This window comes from Scaptodrosophila lebanonensis, unplaced genomic scaffold (genome assembly GCF_003285725.1).
Source record: "Scaptodrosophila lebanonensis strain 11010-0011.00,11010-0021.00 unplaced genomic scaffold, SlebRS2 tig00001415-arrow-pilon, whole genome shotgun sequence".
NCBI classification, from domain to species: domain Eukaryota; kingdom Metazoa; phylum Arthropoda; class Insecta; order Diptera; family Drosophilidae; genus Scaptodrosophila; species Scaptodrosophila lebanonensis.
In genome coordinates this window covers 617,833-638,904 of record NW_022060742.1, presented here as the reverse complement: position 1 = coordinate 638,904, position 21,072 = coordinate 617,833, and the positions used below count along the sequence as shown (strand labels likewise).

General features: G+C 39.2%; 1 protein-coding gene across 1 annotated transcript in view; it reads left to right on the top strand.

Annotated features, from left to right (window-relative positions):
* Positions 1–21,072, top strand: part of LOC115632716 (putative GPI-anchored protein pfl2) — a 36,297-nt gene that overhangs the window by 10,018 nt on the left and 5,207 nt on the right. The window contains exon 2 of the mRNA XM_030529961.1: positions 14,842–15,284. The gene's annotated coding sequence lies outside the window, so the exon portion shown is untranslated. The remainder of the gene's footprint in view (positions 1–14,841; positions 15,285–21,072) is intronic.

Below are 21,072 nucleotides of genomic sequence, written 5' to 3'. Positions count from 1 at the left end.
TAATATTATTTCTTGGGATTTGTATACATACTTTTGGTCGTCTGCCGTGAGTGAGTGTGTGTCTGTGCCTGTGTATGTGTATGTGTGTGGGTTCTAATGCGAAATGAATGAAATTTCATATGTGTATCCTTGGGATACGCTTGGCATGTATTGGCATCTAAAGGTCGCCTGCTTACGTGTATGTCGATGTGTGTTCTAAATTGCTGATTGATTGATTGGAATTTTAAAAACATACATACATATGAATTGTTTAGAATGGCATTCAAGCCAGACTCGATGCAATGGGTTTGGTGGTAAATAAATGCCGTTTCAGCTGTAATCTCTATTCAAAATGGAGAGAGTAAAATGTGCATGTACTATACAATACATACATATATATGTATTGTGGTATTTATATTAATATTGGAGCTCTGCGTGAGTAGTAATTACAATCTGTGCTAACGAGTTAACGATTTGCAGTTGGAGTACCATCACATATATCGAATCATACAAGGATCCATGTTTAAACATTCAATCACACATTCATTCGATGAGAGAAACTGCACTTCAATCCCATAAAATGATTGAACACTACCTACACTTTAGCTATTCATGCTCAGACTTATATACATTTTAATCTTTTAAATCAACTAATTAATAAACCGACTTAACCAATCATTCATTCATTAAACATATATAGTGAGCACTATTTATATTGAATCGTTTCATTTTATTGATGTACTAAGATAGTTTTTGGGCTCAACAAATATCAGTACGCGGAGTAAATGTTATTTGTCTGGCCATTCTGTATCGCCATATGCCACTTCAATGCCAACTAATGCATTCAGACTATTCGAGTTTCAGGGGAAAGCCCACAAAGGTGCCGCCAATCACTGGCGACCGCAAAGCCCCAGCTCGAGACTCATTTACAATCTGAAACAGTCTCAAACAGACAGTCAGACGAAAAAGTCACGTCATAATAATGAATTCGAATTTGAATGCGAATGCGAATGTGAACGTGTAGATATCTAAATACATATGCATGTAAGTCCGTCCATTCGTCCATGTCTAGCGTCTAGCTTTTAGATATCCAGTAATTGCTGATGTGGTGGCGGCGTCGCGCGCCGTCAAAAGAGTCGGGGAGAATCAATCGGTCCGTCTGTCGTTCGGTCGATTGTTGCGCTCCACACGTGTGACTCAAATTTGTCGATTGTAGGCGCGCATATATGTCTGGCAGATTATAAAGTCTGCTGATAATGAGCCACAGAGCGACGACAGCACGGCGCAGTTGACGACAGCGGCAATGACGGGGAAAAAGCCGAGCGCGGGTTGGCCGAGCGATAGATATAAAAACTTCGTATACAGGGTGTTTTTTGTATAGAACTTTATTTTGCAATTCAGCATTGCTTGCAATCGAGGGAACGGGGAGACAATTACATGTTGTGCTCAGTTTCTCTACAAAAGCACCCTTTATAATAAAGTATACATACTTGTATGTGTCTGTATTATAATGGGTTTGATGTCTAATTTGACGGTCATTAGCCAATCGCAAAAACGGTATAGAAATTAGTTGGAGAACAGACACACCAACGACAACGACAACAACAATAAAAACAACGAGTAAAAATCAAAAAAAAAAAAGCGCGCCTGAACCAAATTTAAAATTCAAATTGTTGTCGTCTAGAAACAACATCTAAACACACAAACAACCGCAAAAACAACAACCATTTGAACTCATAAAAATCAAAATAAAATTCCTGAATATTGAATGTCTATATAGACGAGTAGGCAGTCTAGCCGACGGAGAGACAAGCGGACATACTGACAGATATGCACACATAGGCCTCGAAAATAAATTGCTGTAGAAAGAAAGAAAAAATAATACTTTTTTATTTACGAGTTTTTTTTTGTATAAAAATGTTCGCAAGCCGGCTTCACCAGGGCGACGGCCATTCATACACAAATATGTATATAAACACATACATAGTAGTAGTATATATTCATAAAATGTCGGCGGATTGTGGAAGCGACAGACACCGTCTGTTGTTGTTTCTGTTTCTGTTAGAGAGGGAAGACAATAGTTAAAAATAGAGAGACAAATTGTCGCGTCATGTAAAAAAGTCACCCAAAAATTGGTGTGCATTGTAAAAAGTGCAACAACAATAATAGCGTACACTGTTAAAAATATCTTAATATAGTCTACAAATATTTCAACATGACGAACAGTATCCGTCCGTCTGTCTGTTCGTATGAGCAGCGATTACTTTTGAATCATGTTAGCTAGAGACACAAATATTGGTATGTAGAGTTCATTACAAACCATCTCATTATTTTATATAGCTGCCAAAGGAACGAACCAACTACTTTTTTGTTTGTAGTGATATCTAAAGTAACTTTGTAATCTGAACTTTCATCAATATCATATACATAGCTGCCATAGGAATGATTGACTGTTGTAGGAGGCAGGAGTCAGTCTAGCACGACTCTTTGAATTCTCTCCCAATAGGAATTAAAATTGAATCTATTGTTTTTCTTTCTGTGCACCCTTGGGCCCTTGTGTCTGTTTTGTGAATGTTTTATTTTTGTTGCTGTTGTTGTTATTTGTGCAATGCAAAAAGTGCATTGTCGACGTCTGGCTCGGTTCTTTGCCTGCCTGTTTTGTTATTGTGTATTTGTCTGCACTTTTTTTTGGCATTTTTATATTTAGTCCCGTCACAACAACGATTTCTGATTTCTGTGGTGGGTTGGGGGGGTGGGAGGTGGTGCTGAGTAGCTCACAATAAATTGTTGCAATCAAAATTTATGGCTCTTTTTCTGCGCTCAAAACGTCTGGCGAGTCAAACGTAAATTTATGCCAAAGGCGAGAAGCAGAACAATGCCTCCCGATCGGGTGGGTCCACGAGTATAGCACATTAACTTGTCTGTGCCTATTGGATAGACAAGCGACGACCATATAAACGATTAAACTTTGCACTGTGAGGCATTGTCAACATAAATTTTGCTTAGCTCCACACACATGCCACATAATGGGGCAGCGCAGATAAATAAAAGGGCCCCAGGGGTAAAAATAAATAAATGCCTACCTAAACCTAAAGTAAAAGTAATGGAATTGGCATTTCGACTTCGGCCAATCTATTCAATAATTGAGTGTGAGCGTCAACTTTGTAGTCACGTGACCCACTCTACCGGTTCATCAAATGCTACGGCGCACTTTAATTCGTGCCACATTGCCGCGAAAACTCTCTAATCGCTAAGACACATGAGCTGCACAGCGGACGAAATTGAAGATTCTTTCGAAATACAAGTAGGAGCCCAGGTGAGCAAAGTCGAAGGGCATTTCCAAATGCGAAGCAGAAAAGAAATCAAAATTGGAAAAGGGGTCAAAAAATGCTTTCTCGAATAAGGATACAAAAAGACACAAATTAATGAAACAAACTTGCCATTTCATCATTGTTATGATTGGATATCTAAAGCCGAATATTTTATGGCAGACATATGGTTAGATTACCTTTTAGTGCACAACAGTGTGACACACAAAGCTGTTTTCACCTTATTTTTCAAAGAGCATTGCCGTTTTTTATGTTTTGCCGACGACTTGGTTCAGATTAAATTACACATACACACATACTTGTATGTATGTAGAGTTGTCTGTGTGTGCGTTTGCGTGTGCGTGTGTCAGTCAGATGAGCAACAGAAGCGAAGCGACAAAACTTCAAAGGCATTTTCCGCGTCCGCACTGCGTCTCATATTTTATTTATTTATTTACATGCAGTTGCTTCTCTTATTATAATTGCTGTCATTGCAGTTTTTGCTATTGTTGTTGCTGCTGCCGCTATTACTACTGGTATTATTGTTTTGTGCAGGGCTTGGTTTGGCATTCAATAATTAAGCCTGTGGCTCTTTGTGCATGAGGTGTGAATTTTTAATCAAGGCAAAACAGTAGCGCAAAATCAATGAACAACCACAAAAAATAAAAAAGAAAAAAAAAACTAGCCAGACAAGAGTTTTTATTAGCAAGCATTTATGGCTGTGCTTCTTTTTTTATTTGTTAATGTTTTTGTTTCATTTCGCGGGCTCTTTGTTGGCGGCATTGGTGCTCCGCTTGATCCAATATTTATACATATATAATAAAGATATGTACATTTGCTGCCCAGGGGAGATGTTACACTTCAATTTCCAATGCACATGAACTGCAATTTGAATTTTGCACAAAATATTCATAAACACAAGCACGCACAAGCAGGGAGAGAGAGAGAGAGACACACAAAAGCAGAGCCAGTGATTTAATTAATTTCATTTAAACTATTAATAGGCTTTCACTAATCATTTTGTTTGCCGAAAACAGCGTGCGCTCGCCACAACATGGCCGAGAACCACCCGAAGCTCACCCGGACCCGGTCAGTTGAACAAAATATTTTAAATTTGCTACACACGCCTGCGAAAATTTGTGCACGCCCCACCCTTGTGAAATGTCAGTAATGAAGTGAGTTAAAAATTGCCTGTCCGCGTGGCCCAAACGACAAACTCGGCCCAAAGCTAGGTTCGAAGAAAGTGCAAAACATTGTCATTGCAAAAGCAAAATATGAATTATTGTTTATGCTTATCATTCTGCAAAGGGGTGGATGGCAGGATGGTAGAGTGAGGGCGACCTCACATCACACTAAATGGCATCTTGAAACGCAATACTCCTAGATAAATATTCGCTATTACCTGCCACCGGGTCGTATGAGTAATGGGTGCATATTACGTATACGCAATGTTGTGCCGCTTTCCCAATCAAACCGCAATAGTGATTATGTGTGCGTGCTGATAATTTGGGTGGTTGCTTATTTGTGGTCGCAGTGGTTGCTTCGGTGGCTCTGCAACCACAAATTTAGGTTAACAGTCAAAGCTAAAACAAACAGCCACAAGTCGAGCTAAGTGTGAGCCAAAGGAAGAAAGAAAGAGACGCAAAGCAAGTCTACAAAAAGGTAGTACAACAAATGGGTGAAGTGCCTGCCAGCCAGTGTTGTAAAATGTTTTAGTTGACATGGTTTAGCAAAGCGCCGGCGACGACAACAACGACGATGGCGATGGCGACGGCGACGAGTCGTTTAAACTAGAGATATACCTACATGTATGTATGTGTGTATGTGTGTGCGCGTTGCCCCACTGGCATGGCAACAACGCTTTGCAACATGCATCTGGGTGGCACTTTTTCCTTGTATTTCTTCTATTCTCGCCTTGCCGGCCCCTCCTTCTACGAGCACTTTTTGTACTGCACATGCAGCTCATTTTTTGCAATTGTGTGTATTTGGGGCAAAGCTAAAACTTAGGGCGGCAAGAAACATTAAAAGGAAACAATTGGCGTCGCCATCGGGGCTGTGGAAGGCACAAAGGCAAACAAAGTATACCATGCGTACATACGAGTACATACTTGTAGTTCAGAAGTTAGCAGCATCTAGTTTAATTGCAAGCATGAATTGAAAGTATTTATAAATGGGCAATAGTAAATATAACTTTCCTTAAACTGCAGCAAAATATTACGCACCTATAGGCTAAGTTTTATTCTTTTTTTTACTTCCTAAGTGGTTCTACTTCAAATATACTTAAACTTGATTTGCTGCTCAAGGAAAGACTGATATGAATATAAGTTTTATAAAACATACAATTTGGAAAAATATCCCTTTATTACAAGATTAAACATTTTATTATATAATCCATTGACATTCGACTTTCCGTTCAAAGGAATGTTTGGAATTCGAATGCCATGTTAACTAAAGCTGTTAGTGTGAGAGAAATATAAGCTTGTACAGTTTTGAGTTGTGGTTATTTTATTGGCTGATAAATTAAAGGATCCTACACTCGGAAAACTATACACAGAATTTGAAGAAACTTGTGTCACCAAATATGCAATAAAAACAGTACAGTAAAGAAGACTTCTGTTCAATACTTCTAACTATATAGTAATAGCACTAGCATATTTTACCAATAGACTTAAATCTTCAGTTCTGTCAATATGTGTATGACAAATAAAATTAAATTGTTGCCACATTTATGTGTTTGCCAGATGCTCGCCATGCCAATCCATGAGCTCCACATGGTGCTCCACTTTGACCCAAATAGGGCGACCATACCAGCCAGATCCAAGCGATACTAGCGCCCGTTTTGAGCACTGACAATAGCAATAACAACAAAAGAAACAATGGCAATACCAAGAACCATGACAACCAGGTCAATGAGTCATTGGCCGCTTGCGGATGCTACCCTAACTTTGTTGACGGTCAGAGAGACAACGCGAGAGTGTGTGCCGTGTGCCGGGACGAGTGTGAGCTAGGGAGTAGGAGAGAGAGAGAGAGAGAGAGAGAGAATGAAATATAGGGAGTATAGTTGGCAAACAGTAGCTCAAAGAAAAATATTGAATCGCATGGCACCATCCACCCATCATCATCGTCATCATCGACTTGATATTTGTATGGGTATGTACAATGAATGGCAAATAAAAAGCAATTTTTCGTAACTTTTGAAAGCCTCTGTCAATATTTGCATGCAGCTGCTGCCTGCTGCCGTTGCCTGTCGTTGCCTGTTGTTGCTGCTGCAGCAGCCAATTCAAACAAACAAAATGCCAGTCAATAAAGTGGCAAGTCCAACGGCAAACAAACAAACAAACAAGGAGCGCAAAATCAACAAACTGTGACACAATGTTGCACCGCCGCTGGAGTTGAGACAAAAGGCAAGCAAAAGACTAAGAATGTGTGGCAATGGCCAGACTGAAGAAGACAATGTCTTTGGCCCCTTTCTCCCCTTGCCTTGCCTTGCCTTGCCTTGCCTTCCACTTCTTATTATCGTCTTTGTTCTTTCTCTTGTTGTTGTTCTTCCTATTGCTCGCTTATCAGCAAAGTTAACTTCGCTGTTGACACGAGGGCGAACAAAATTTCTGTCTAGACTGCGCGAACTTAATTACAAAACGACAAAGATGCGTGTCTCACCCCACCCGATAACAAAACATTAAAAAAAATAATTGCATTACAAAATGAACAGCAACAGAATAATACAAGATATGAGTCATGCAGCCCCATCGTGCGTATACGTAATCGGTCGACAACTCACATTAAGCATACGCCGCATCGTACGAGTACGATGCCATTCATTCACATCCGCCTTTCAGCGGAAAAAAATTTCCACAATTAATTAATAGTTGCGCGCCAGCAAATCAATAAGAAAATGCAATGCCCTCCCTCCCCACGATCCCAGCCAACGACATCCGCAACAAATAAAACACATTCAGAACACATTCAAGTTCACTTGCAATGCACGGACAATGCACAGTGGCAAGAATTAGTGAAGCAAATCGAACAAAAATATAAGTACATATGTTGTGAATGGAGGGCAGTAACAAAATAGTTTTAAGCATTCGGTTTCTTAATATTTTCGCAACTGCTTTATATGTTAACATATTGTATTTAATTGCATTGTATGGACAGTAGACAAATAATATATGTACTATACATATGTTGAACCTCAAAAGAACTTATGTAATGAATATAATAACAACAATATAATAAAGGATTATTATGTACATAAAGCAAATAAGCATATATGTTTGACAACAGACATTTAAATCATTAAATCAGAAAAACAAGTTCATTACAATGTATTCACATGATTATGCCCACTGTTTGTACCACTGTGCGCATTAGTCGCTGCTGCATAACGCTTTGTGGCGTTATGTCGCGCCAAAGCCGATTATGAAAATCGCATTTCGGTTGATTTTTTTTTTGCATTTTGCAATGCTTTTTATAAATGTATGTGTGTGTGTGTGTACTTACATTGCCGCGTCGCGTTAAAGGTCAAACGACACGGAGACTGGCAAGCACGACCCAAAAGCCGCCAAGTCATCATCGGCATCAAAAGAGACCTCGCCCAGTCAGTCATTCAGTCAGTCAGCTTCAGCGTCAACGATGTCTGGGTCTGTCCTTTTTCTATTTGTATTTTTTTTAATTTTTTGCCATTTTATTTCAGTTTTTGCTTTATTTTTGCATTTTTCATTCATTTGCATATTCGTCAGTTACGTAGATATCTCTCGTTCTCTGCAGGTCTCTCTCACACAGTCTACATCAATCCCTCTTTATGTGCTTCTCTCTCTCTCTCTCTCTCTCTCTGCTAGCGAGCGCTTTATTGCATCTTTGCAACACTTTTCTTCCATTTGTGTCGTTTTGCCAAGTAGGGGGCATTTTTCAAAGGGTTAGTCGACAATAGCGAGAGAAGTAGCTGACTGTCTGGCAGTGTTGCCACAAATATGTTCTTAATTTTTACCAAATACATATACCAAGCCAGCTTTGACACAACTACTGTTTGTTTGGTTATTTTCTTAAGTGAAAATAATCAATATAAATAGATTTATTTAACTAGAAAGTTGAGTAAATAAATTATAGCAAAGTCTATAAAATTCAAAACAAAGTTCTTTGCATTCTTCGTTGTTTGTTATGCTTTTTAATTGAAAAAGAAGTGTATTAAAATGTTTGAAATAATAGACTCATATATCAAGACTTTGTCTAGCTTTTTTTTAGATATTGAAGAGTGCCTATTTACGATACTTGGTTATATAGCGAGAAGTTTGCAGTCCACGATTTGCCAAAATTATGAAATGAGGCCAATCTTGAATACAAAATATACCGAACAAGTTAGAATACTATATACCATAATCGACAGCACTGCAGTCTGACCTGCTCAGCGATGGAATAACGCTGAGTGTGGGTTTTAGGCTGCGCGGGTGGAGAGCGAAGAATGAGGAGGGTATCAGCTCAGACGACAACTATGTAGCATTTTGTTGAACTGCTTTCAATGTTACAATTTCGCGTCTGCGTTACAACATTATTTGATATTGAAAAATTGCACATTGTGATTGCCAAAAATGCAAGCAACAAATTACATGCACCATAAATAGAGCTCACGTACACTGGCATACATACAAACATATATGTGTATGTGTGTCTGTATTTGTGTCTGTGTCTGTTTGTCTGCTTAACAAATAAAGAAATTTCATTGAAATACGTTTTTATTTGTACATGAGCATTAGTCTGGCATTGAACTGACGTCAGTTGCTGAAAATTGTTTGCAATTTTTGTTCTTGTTTGATTTAATTTCTGTTTTGACTTTTCCCTCCTCTTACACAGACACACACACACACACACACTCACACACTCACATTGCATAGCACAGCTGCACGGCTGGGCCGACTCGTCCGACTCGCGTCTGTCTGCCTACAAATTAAATAGCAATGCCAATGTCTATATGCCATTAATTGCTTGCTTTTGCCTTTTGTGGTTGCTAAGCTGACGCTGACGCTCCCGATGACTGAGGACTGAGGACGGACGGCAGACGCCGGGCGGTACATTTTTTATAGCAAACAAAATGTTTGTCTTGCGACTTGTATATGTTTGTCTAGGGTCTAGCCTCTAAAACGGTACGGTCACGTAAACGATAGCAAGAATTGCATCATCCATTCACAAGTCTTGTCTAGAATGCACACGCTCTGATTTCGAAGAGCGGATTCAACCAAGGATTAAAAGCCTTTACGGCAATCCCCATTCCTACATACACAACTATAACTCTGTCGCTTATATCTATGCTTATCTAACAGAACAGAGCAATTCTCAACACTAATTCATTTCCATCTCGATATGGATACTATTAAACAATTAGAGGTAACGGCTGCATCTATAAGTCCAATTATCAACTTGTTAAATCGAAAACTCTTTGTCGCCCCTCAACCTAGTGCTTATCTGCAGGCTGCTGTCAAAGCGATGTCAACGAGCATTCAAATGCGCTCGCTCGCATGGAATTTAAACCAAAATTCGCCATGACAAATGCTAAAAATCATCTTCTAAATTCCACCTATACACACATACATATGTACATATATATAGCTACAAATAAATTCTTCAAGTTCAATGTCATAGCAGAATGAAAAAAATTAAATGTTAATGCAATGATAATGCCTTTTGCCCACGAGTAATGTGATGATGATGCTGCTGATGATGATGATGATGAGAGACTTCGGTATGATGAACTGCGTGCAAATTAGATTTCATTTGATTCGACTTGATTTCGTACGTTGCTTAAAACGCACGATAAGCCCGGCATTTGCCTCATGGAGTGGTGTGAAGGCTGCTGAGCTTTTGCCTATGAGCGTATGTAGAGTGTGTGCCAGAAACTCTAACCTTGACATCAATTAAAGTGTCAATGATCCGACTAAACGTACTAAAAGTTCTACCCATACAAAAACACATGTGTATGTGCGTGTGCGTGTGTGTGTGTGTGTGGGCGCAGGAGCGGCTTGACAATGCACTTGAGTGTCATTAGCAATGCCACCATAATCATTGAATTAATAACTTTAAGAATTTTTTCTTACGTATTCAAAAATTTCACAAGCACATACACTTTGACACTCTACTTGTATGTATGTATATTATACTCCTGTATATGTTTGTGTCGCTTGTTGCGTTTTTCTCTGCATTAACTACATGTTTTATGGGCGCTATAAAAACCAACAGTAACAACAACACAACAACAAAAAACGCGCAAGGCTGCTTTCACTTAATCAATTGCAATTGTCAACAGCTTGTGAAATTCTGCTGATTACTTTTGACGAGCATTAAGTATTTGCTGCGGTCAAGGAACTTGCATGCATATTTCGTTCTGTTTGCCTTCCTTTTTGCTCGAAAAAATTGCAATCTATTTAATACGCAGATCTGTGTTTGCGGCTCATCATCAGAAGCAGATTGGACAAATGAGAGAAATTACCAATCCATTAATTATTGCGGTTATGTGCTGCGAAATACATATGTATATCTATCTACAAATAAATAAATAAATCGGATATTCAAACTTAGTCTAGCTATTGATTAGTTATCGATTGCCGAGCGCAAATCCTACTCTATTGATCAATGACTGCCGCCGAATCGAAAATATTGAAAATACATTTATCAATTCATTTCAACTGTTAGCTAAAAAAAAATTATTCAGATAGTGATTTCATGATTCTACATGTGCGATATATCTATTGCTTTCCCATGATTACTTTTTAGTATTTTGAAGCTATGAATTTTGTTTTAGCGACGCCCCGTACTTATGCGCCAATAGCCGACTGCCCCCTAACGCGGCTAGAAGCAAACAAGTTTGCCCAGACGCGTGTCGTCTTATGGTTGCCAGCTGCTAGCTAAATCGCCAAATGACCGCCTGTCTGCCCACTTAAAGTTGCATGTAACTAAAAATAGCAATAAAAGCAGTTTCGAATTATACAAATAGCAACAGCAGCAGCAGCAGGTTGTACTGGCTGCCAATTGCAATACGCCCCTCCGCACTTCCCCTCTTCCACAAGTTAACATTCGAAAGCAAATAAATGGCTGCGCGCCGTCTGGGCGCGTTTTACTTGTTGTTGTTGTTGTTGCTGCTGCGCTACCAAACTGCTGCTAAATTGTTGAATAAACATTGAAACTAAATCAAAACACATTGGATGTTTTTTTTTGTTTTTTTTTAACAATGTTGCCGCTACCGCTGCTATTGGCTTCTCACGCAATAACAATATTATTATAAAAATTAAAGTGTATATATATTTTGTAGTATGTTCGTATGTATTTATTAATAGGTGGCAAGCAACGGCTAGACTTTGCCATCGCATGATACAGAACTGAGAAAAGGGCTGGGAAAAGAGACGACGAAAAGGGAACAGGAAATGAGGCCATCAAAATGTGACAACAAAGTGACAATTTCTAGAATTCGTTTGACTCAGTTTATTCATTTTCTGATTTATGGGAGGGGTGCTTAAAACATCTTTACCTTAACATTTTTCATTCAAATTGAAGAAATCGATTAAAACATTTCCAGCATTTAATGTTGGGGTGACTTTTATGACTCTCCCAGAAACATTTTTAACGTGATCCAAAACCGAGTTAATTTTCAAAAACTCGAAGACTCTCTACATACTATTAATAGTACAACAAGGGCTTGAAACATAATCCTTATTTGAATATTATCAGAAAATCTGCGCAATAGAACGTCTTACTCTATGCTTTCGCATTTTGGAAACACCCAAGTTTTCATTCTCTTTAAAAACAGATGAACAGATGGCCCGAAATCAAGCTAATTTTTAAATGCTTGAGGCGAGAAGTCAGTAATATATTATATAGATAAGCACCTATTTAATGTCGTATCGTGATATTGAAGTGTGAGAACCAACACCGTATCCTATCGCATTTCGTAAACTTTTAAATTCTCACTCTCTCAGAACTCAAAACTTATGACAAAACCAAACATATATTTTAAATTTAAGAAGCTGTTGAAAGCAAAGTCAGTCCCTATTTGGTGACGCATCAGAATATTTAAGCTTACGAACCAATATGCCGTCCTCTCTTAATCGCTTACATTCGGGGTTGCTGTTTAGACCTGGCATTTAGGCATTCCCTGCTCTCTTTAGAGAATGAAGTCATGCACATGTACATGCGTGTGTATGTACATAAGTGTGTGCTTATGTATGTATGTATGTATGTATGTATGTATGTATGTATGTATGCCTTCTTATCTACATTTACCGCGACAGCGCAGACGCACTCAATCATTCACCTGCGATAAAAAATTACAGCAACAACAACGGCCACGATTAATACAAAAAAAAAAAACAGCAACAACAACAAGAAGAATGGCAGACGGCCACAACTGCGCTGAGCCGGTTGAGTCACCTGTCTGCTGACTGGGTTGATGACGGGGTCGGGAGCGAGCGCGGGCACGGGCACGGGCGCGGGCCATAGAGAGACGCAAGCGACCGTCTGGCTATGAGCGCGCAAAAGTCTAAAGTGCCACTTGTTGTTGTTTTTGCTTTTGTTGTCGGGGGCTGTAAAGTTGGAGCCAGACAGTGCAAGTAAACATACACGCGCGCACACGAAATCCGAAACACACACAGGCCCATGCAGACAGACATTGTTGACATTTTTTTCAGATTTTTTTTAAATTTTTTGTTAGTTGATTAAATTTTTCGCTGAAAAAATAGCGCAACTGTCTGGCATTTGAAACCTGTATATATACAAGTAGTACAATTCGTACCTGTGCTTAATTTTGCAACTTTTTATTTTGTCCAGTAAGTAGTTACAGTAAGTAATCGTAAATTACTGGAGTCGAACCCAAATGCGGGCTTGTGTTTTCCCCCAGACTGCCAAACAGATACGATCGTTGGCAGTAAAGGTGAATTGTTGTTGTCATTGTTGATGAGGCATCTTCCCCACCACAAATTTATCGACAACTTTCGCTTAATGTAACCAACTGAATATGTACTTGTATGTATATTTTATTTTTAGTATTTGGTGTTAGAAACTAATAAAATAAGACTATGTACTTGTAATCCAAATAATCAAGCACGGCTCTAACTTATTATTATTGCAACATTACTTCATTGGTTCGATATTGTGTTCCATTAAAGTGCAGAAATATACATGTGTATTTCCTGACCTTCAAAATAATTTAATGGGTGGCCTTGTGGACAAGAGAGATTTGAACTGAGTTAATACAACTGATCAAATGAACAAGTATTTGCGAGAATTGTTTTTTTTTTATTTAGGAGATAATCGAAATGGGCATAACTAAACTGTTCAGCATTTGCAAGGCGAACAAACTTTATAGTGTATCTTTACAAGTAATAACAGTAACAATAACAGAAATATTATAGCAACAACATAAATATTTACTATAAATTGGCAAATCAGCCATCTGTCTTCTGGAAAGGTAAATAGTTTTCGTTTTTCAATGCTAGTTGTACTTTCGTCATTCAGACACACAGTTAGTCAGTCGCCATCTGTCTGGATTGCGATCTACGAGCGTTTGCCGACTTCTGTCATATATCATGTGCTCTTATCTACAATATACACATATGAACATATGTACTATACATATGTATGTGAGCTTTTGTCTGCGTCTACTTTGTCACGCTATTTTGTCGTCTGTGGCTGTTGTTGTTTTTATTGTAACTGTATATCAGACGACAACCGCAGCAGTCATGATACAATGTATTCCCACACACGCACACACACAAACATATGTACATTGATGTAAAATCTTGTTGCGCAAGCGCCTGTAAATGCCTGTTGCAGGGTCTGCAGCCGCGGCCTCAGTTTTATTGGTCGGTCGGTCTGTATTTCTGTCGGCTTGGCAGACTTGACTGACTGCTTGGTTTGTTTATCGGTTTGCTCGCCTATATGCATATGTATGTATGTAACACTTAAATCGTCTGCTATCTAGTCTAGCCGTATACACACACATACACATACAGATAGACAGACTGGCGAATGTCTATCGGGCAACGAAGTCTAATGTATTTTGTATATTTCATTGTTATTCGCGCCGCCGCCGTCGTCGCTATTTATAGTTTAAACGAAAATTTGTTAATTCTATTTGAATTTTGCACACATTCCCTCTATTGCGGTATTTGTTGTTGGACATACGCTTTTTGCGCCGCAATTCACTTTCAATTTTACGTGTGTCTGCTTAAAAGCTGTTACAGCCTTAACAGACAACTGTTAAGTTAATGTAAATGTAGCAGAGTGTTTGCCAAACGTTTCCATTACGTCGCATTTAATAATCAATATACTATATGTACATGCATATGTGTGTTTTTTACTTATCTATCTGAATGACTCTTATTTGTATTAAAAGTAAACATATTAAAAAATAAATGAATACATACATGTACAGACATACATACATATGTACATACATACATACATGTGTCTATAATTCAGCAATCGGAGTAGCGTAACAAAATAGTTTATGTGTAATTAAAGGCTATGTGATCATTTTAATAACAAGTCTCAACATTCCTTCGTGCAATTGCAGGCCGCATCTTGCTTATCGCCATTGGGGTTAGCGTATGCGTTGCATGCAGCAGCGCTGTAGTTGCCCTAATTGCCTATCGTAGTAGCAGAATACGTCAAAAACGACGTTCGAAGAGGACCAGGAGCAGGAGCAGACGGCGCCAGCAAAGTGGCAGCAACAGTAACAGCAACTGCAACATCAAGAGCAACAGCAGCAGCAGCAACATTGTTGCCAACAGCCGCCATCACGAGGACGACGACGACGAGGACGAGGCGACAACAACAGCAACTAGAACAGCTGCCGCCGCCAACGCCTCCTCCGCCGCCGCCGTCGCTGCTCTGGCCCTGCCACTAACACCAACTTCAGCGCAAGAGCATCAAGCAGCAACAACAACAAGAGCTGCAGCTTCAACAGCAACAACAAGAACAAGACTTTTGCCAACAGAGCCGGAACATTCTGTACCCGTAAGTATTTATATTTCATTTCGTGATCATTGCCTGAATGGTTACAGAAGCGTGATCAACATTTTCATTGCATACTTTTGGGCAAATGTTTATAACACTTGCCGTTGGAGACGGAAAAGTGAAAGTGAATTTCTGTCCGTCCCTACCTACGACTAGGATAAATCTTTTTAAATAAATTTAAGAGCAAACGCAATCAGTTGCTAAGCTAATTAACTTATTACGAAATTCTTAGTAAAATAAAGTATTTGTAGAGCAATAACATGATACTGAGAGAATGAATATTGGCAAAACAATATGTATGTATGTAATTGACGGAAATGAGACTCAAGACTGAGGCTTTTTGGGTTAAGGCCAAACTTTTTTAGGAGCATGCGGAAACTGTAGTATGTATAGCCCTATCTAATCAAAAACTTCCCAAGTGCTCAAATTAATGGGCACATGAGAAATGTGTAACTTCTCTTAATAAATAAAATATGTTGCTTTCGTATATACTATGCATATAAAAATATATGTATAGAAAAAAAACGGCAAACATTAAACCGCTCACTCAGATCCCTCCTACACGTGTCGAAACTTTGCGAACCTTTTGTGCCTGTTGTTGCATCCCTCTCTCAGTCCCTTTTTTACTTGGCATTTATGCTTTGAAAACATTTTCCTGCGCCTGCATTCACATCCCTGTGGCTTCTGATTCCTCTTCTTCTTCTCTGAGCGCCTACTGCGCAACGCCTACGAGTTTTTCCTTTTTTTTTGTGTTATTTGTTGTCCCTACGCCACAGACTAGGCACCCACGATTTAACAGACAACAGGCAAACGGGCAACCGACAGAAAGACGAAGCGACACAGACAGAGGGAAAGAAAAACTGACAGACAGACAAGCAGAGGAGAAGACCAGCTGAAAGGCAGGCAGTAGGTAGTAATTTTGTAGTGGAGGGGTGGCAGCAAAAAGTCCTTGAAGCAAAGCAGCTCCGCTTGCTCACAGCAGACATCTTTAAATTGCTTTGACTGCGTCGCTGGTTGGGTTGCTGTCGCCTCTCCTTTGGGCTTATGTAATGACGCGCCGCGCCTGTTTGGGCTGCTCTATACCTTCTACTATTATGCAATATATATATTTCTATATATATACGCATGTAAGTGTGTGTGGACGGGAAGCTTGCGATGGCTGTTGTCATGGGCGTAGAATACAAAGCTACTCCAGAAAATATGCATTCCTTTTTCCCGAGAATATTTAAATGTTTTAGATAGAAATTTGCCGAAACTATTCAAACTCGAGTCTTCCATTCAAGCGAGAGATCTAAATAAAAGAAAAAATGTTCTTACTATTAACCACAACAAATGCCATGTCGAGTTCGATATGAATAATCGTAAATTTATTAAATAGAAAATCTTGTTTGCAAAGAGCCCTTAATCGCCGAAATGAAAATATCAGGTTAATGTCAAAGTTTTCCAGAACTTTGGACATGTGAGCATGTTTACTGGATTGCTATACTTTTGCAAGAGAAATTAGAAAGTATTTGGCCTTGCTTAGCCGTTAAGAAAGTGGAGGACAATTCTCTTGCGACATGTTCGAGCTAAGCATATGCGCTAGTAATAATAAAAAGGCACGTTCTAATTATAACGATATTAAAGATGCGCCTTATTAAATATCTTCACCATACACCCTCTAGCCAGCCCTTCTACGCCTATGGCTGCTTTTGCTTTCGCAACTCCCGGTTCCAAGTCCCCGTCCCAGTTGCCATATCTCGCTTGGCTCCGACGCGTGCACATCGTTTGTTTGGACGTGTCGTCATCGTCTTTGGCTTTGGCTTTGGCGTTAGCGTCGCTGCCACTTTTGCTGCGTCTGCCGTCTATGAGCCAGGTTGCTATTGTATCTGCTGGATGGTTAGATAGATAGACATCCAACACAAGACAACAGCACGCGTCTGACAATTGTTGGCTTTTGTCTTTATATGTGCCCATATAAATATATATGTATATATATATAAGTATATGTATTAAAGATGGGTGTGTGTGTGTGTGTGTGAGTGCCGTTTGGCATTAAATTTTTATCACTGCCTGGCTGATGTTCGAGCTACTTTCATCATGTCTTTATTATAATGACAGCAAATTCAATTTTCCTGTTGCGCCAGGCCATTTCAATAATACATTAGAATAACAATAACGATAGCGACGAACAACGTCTCTATCTACATATATACATGCATACATATATACCTTTGTTTGCGAGTGTGGGTGGGAGTGTGTGTGTGTGTGTTTCTGTTTGTGATTGTGAGAGAGTTTGCCTTTAAAATGATTTATTTATTTTTGCATTTGCGTATTGCTTTTGGACTCAAGTGCGCTTAGCCTGGCCTTGGGCATGCTTTATTGGGATTTTATGGCAAATGCGCTCGATTTGCTTTGATGATAGAACACGGAGGGACAAGACACATACATACATACATATAGTACATACCAAGATATAATACACCTGTACCATCAGCTGTGCCACCTGTCTCCGTTCACCTGTGCGTGTGTGTACTCGAGCGATATTTAGCGGCGTGTGGAGCGTTCTCTACATATATACATACATAGGTACATGTATGTGTTTATATGTTCGCCCACGGTATGTCTTTGCGGTTGCTTGGTTCAAGCTCATTAGCGAAACCACCGCCACCGCCGACTCCTTATGGCTTTTTGTGGCGAAACCAAATCCAGTAAAGGTTGCGTTAAGTGCGTACCGCGTGCTCTTTTCCTTCATAACTGTAATGGACTGTTTACTTCAGTACTTAAAGCCATGCACTCTTTAACAAATCGGTTCCCAGAACGTTCGAGACTAATGCAGTTTCCGCATTCCACGGCTAACTACTCCATTGGCCAACTTTAAAAGTGCAGCATTATAATAATTGAATAGAATAAATACGAGAACGTTTTTTTAATTGTTTTCTTGCGAGTGGTAGAAGATAGAAGAAATAGGAAAAGCTCCTGCAAAATCGGCTTTTAAAGCATTCGTGGAACTGTGGTGTTCCAAGGAAAACCTTTTGAACTCTACATCTCAATAATACCCGAAAGGTGTGTAACAGTCAGAAGAAGGCGAGGCAGATCCCCTGTCTTGATCAGTATGGCAAGACGAAGACAAGATTATTGTATTATTTTCGTATTCTTTTGGAATCCTTAAATTATATTCCATCTATGGTTTAACTACATATTTAGTATGAGAAGAGCTTCAAGGATTTTAAATCGGAATTTGGACTTTTCGTTATATATGCAAATATAAAAACAGTCAGTTGCAGAAAATTGTTGTTATACTGCAACATCTGCTTATTTCGGTTTGTCGGTTTGTTCTCTTTTACACAGCCAGTTCATGTTTATTCATGTTCTTAATGCAGTGTCATAAGAGGGCTATAAGGAAACCCATTTGAATTGCCATTAGATGAATTCAATTTTTATAAGCCTTTAGTATAATTGGTTGGGAGTCCGTGAACAACCTGTGTGTGTACATGTTGCACAGGAATAACCGCAACAGCAACAACAATTACGTACACGAAGCGCACTCAGCTGTCAGCCGCGGCTCGCCGACGACAAAGACTTTGACAAATTGTTGGTTGCTGTGCTGACATGTATTTCATTTTTCATATTTTTTTGCAAAGCGCTGTGCCCACGACAAACAGCATTATAATTATAAGCAGCGAATGAATACACACATATGTACATAGTACATACATACATACATACATATGTATGTACATATGTACCTACATCGCAATATTATTACGATTGTGCACTATTGTAGTGGCAAATGTGTGACCGAGCCCTGCCTCCGCTCCCACGCCACATACAAGTACACGAACAGTAAGCTCTAACATTGTCGGCTTTTGATCTATCATCTTTTTTTCGCCAAGATTTAGAAACAAGAACAGGGACAGACCAGACAGACAGACAAACAAACAGCAGGCAGAGCCAACAATTATGGCAGCAACAACAACATTAGCAATGGAAACGCGTGGGCCGTGCTTGCCGGCGGCTGCCAACGCAATTGCAAACACAATTGCTGCTAATAACCCTAGGCGTAAGCATAAACGACGGCAGACGACTTTCTTAGCGGCATGTTTTAATCGAATTTTATTTGCCGCTAGTCAATGAATAATTCAATTTGATTATTAAATGTGGACGTGTACGTGTATGTGTATGTGTACGTGTGAGCGCACGCCGTGGCACACAAACACACACATACAAATACAGCTGGAAATGCCGCAAGCTCCAACGCCCGACACTTTCGCGCGCTGTTGATGGCGACGGCGACGCCGACGCCAACGCTGTTGGCATTAACATGCTGCCCGTCGCTGTTGCTGTTAAACGCTTTGGAGCTTCGCCTATGCCAAGCAGGCGCTCTTTGCACCCTTCATTGAAAATGACGGGTGTTTTGGTTTTGCGGAGTATGCTTTTAGCATAGGCAAAATGGTAGGCAACATGTTTTAGGTAAAGAGGTGCATATATGTACCTATATAAATCTTCTATATTCTAATCTTCTATAGGATATATCAATCATATGTAAATATTTTGACGAATAAAGTTGTTGATGCATAGTGTTTACATACGTCACAGTGAAGGGTATATGGCTTCGGTGCAGACGAAGTTAACTTCTTAGCTCGTTATTATTGCCGTTATCTATGCCAGACGCACGCACAGACCCAGACACGCATAAATTAATTAATATTGCAGATATTTTTTCTTTGCAACACACACGTACATACACACATACATACATATGTACATATATATACAAAAATGTTCGTTTCTTTGCGCATTTACCAACACTAGACCATGTCAGGTAATTGGGCCAATGCTGAGAGAGAACAGCTGTTGCGCTCACTTACTAGTAAATTCTAATTAGCATAAGCAAACAAGTGCTGTTAAGCCAGAAAGGAACAACGAAATAACAAAGTCAAGTGTCTGTTTACTTTCAGCTGCTCTATTTACTCGCGCAAATATACGTAAATGCATATGCATGTGTATTAATGTATTTATATGTATATATGCACATGTACGTAGATACATGTGTACATACATACATATGTATGTATGTATTGTACATAGTTGTTGTGTTATTCTTTTTTGGCAATGTGTTGTTTGTGTTCTAATTTGGCCAGAAGGGCTGTGTAAACAAGCAAAGAAGCAAACCACGCAAACAAACAGACGTTGGGTCAGCGTCAACGTCAAAGTTAACGCAAACGTCAGCTGCGGCTTCGGTGTTGCCAGCACATTATGTGAGTCGAGTAGCAACAGAAACATGAGATAAACCCCTACTAGAGATGAGCCACTAGTTCGTGATTTGTGGTAACATAAACTAATACTCACCAAAAATTAAATCAATACACGTTTGTTCTGTTATTGATAGTTACAAATAATATTATTATTATTATTTTTTTTTATTTTCAAGATATATGAATGTATGTATGTACTCCAACAGGAAACAGACAGACAATCGTTAACTTGTGTTCACTGTGTATATATGTACATACATATGAACATAACTAGACCAATGACTACCATCTAAAAACAAACAGCTACTTTGCGTCAGAGGTGTGCTTTTGTCCAGAATTAAGGTTATTACCAATTTCAGCAACGCTTGAGTTAACATTTTAACCTAATTTTCAAGGCAAGAGCACGGGCGCTGTGTCAGCAGTCTGCTTATACATACATATGTATGTATGTATGCATACACACACATACATACATATGTATGTACATACTTGTGTATAACTGGAGAATGGGGTAACTACAGAGACTCAGATTACCACTTGGAAGGCGATAT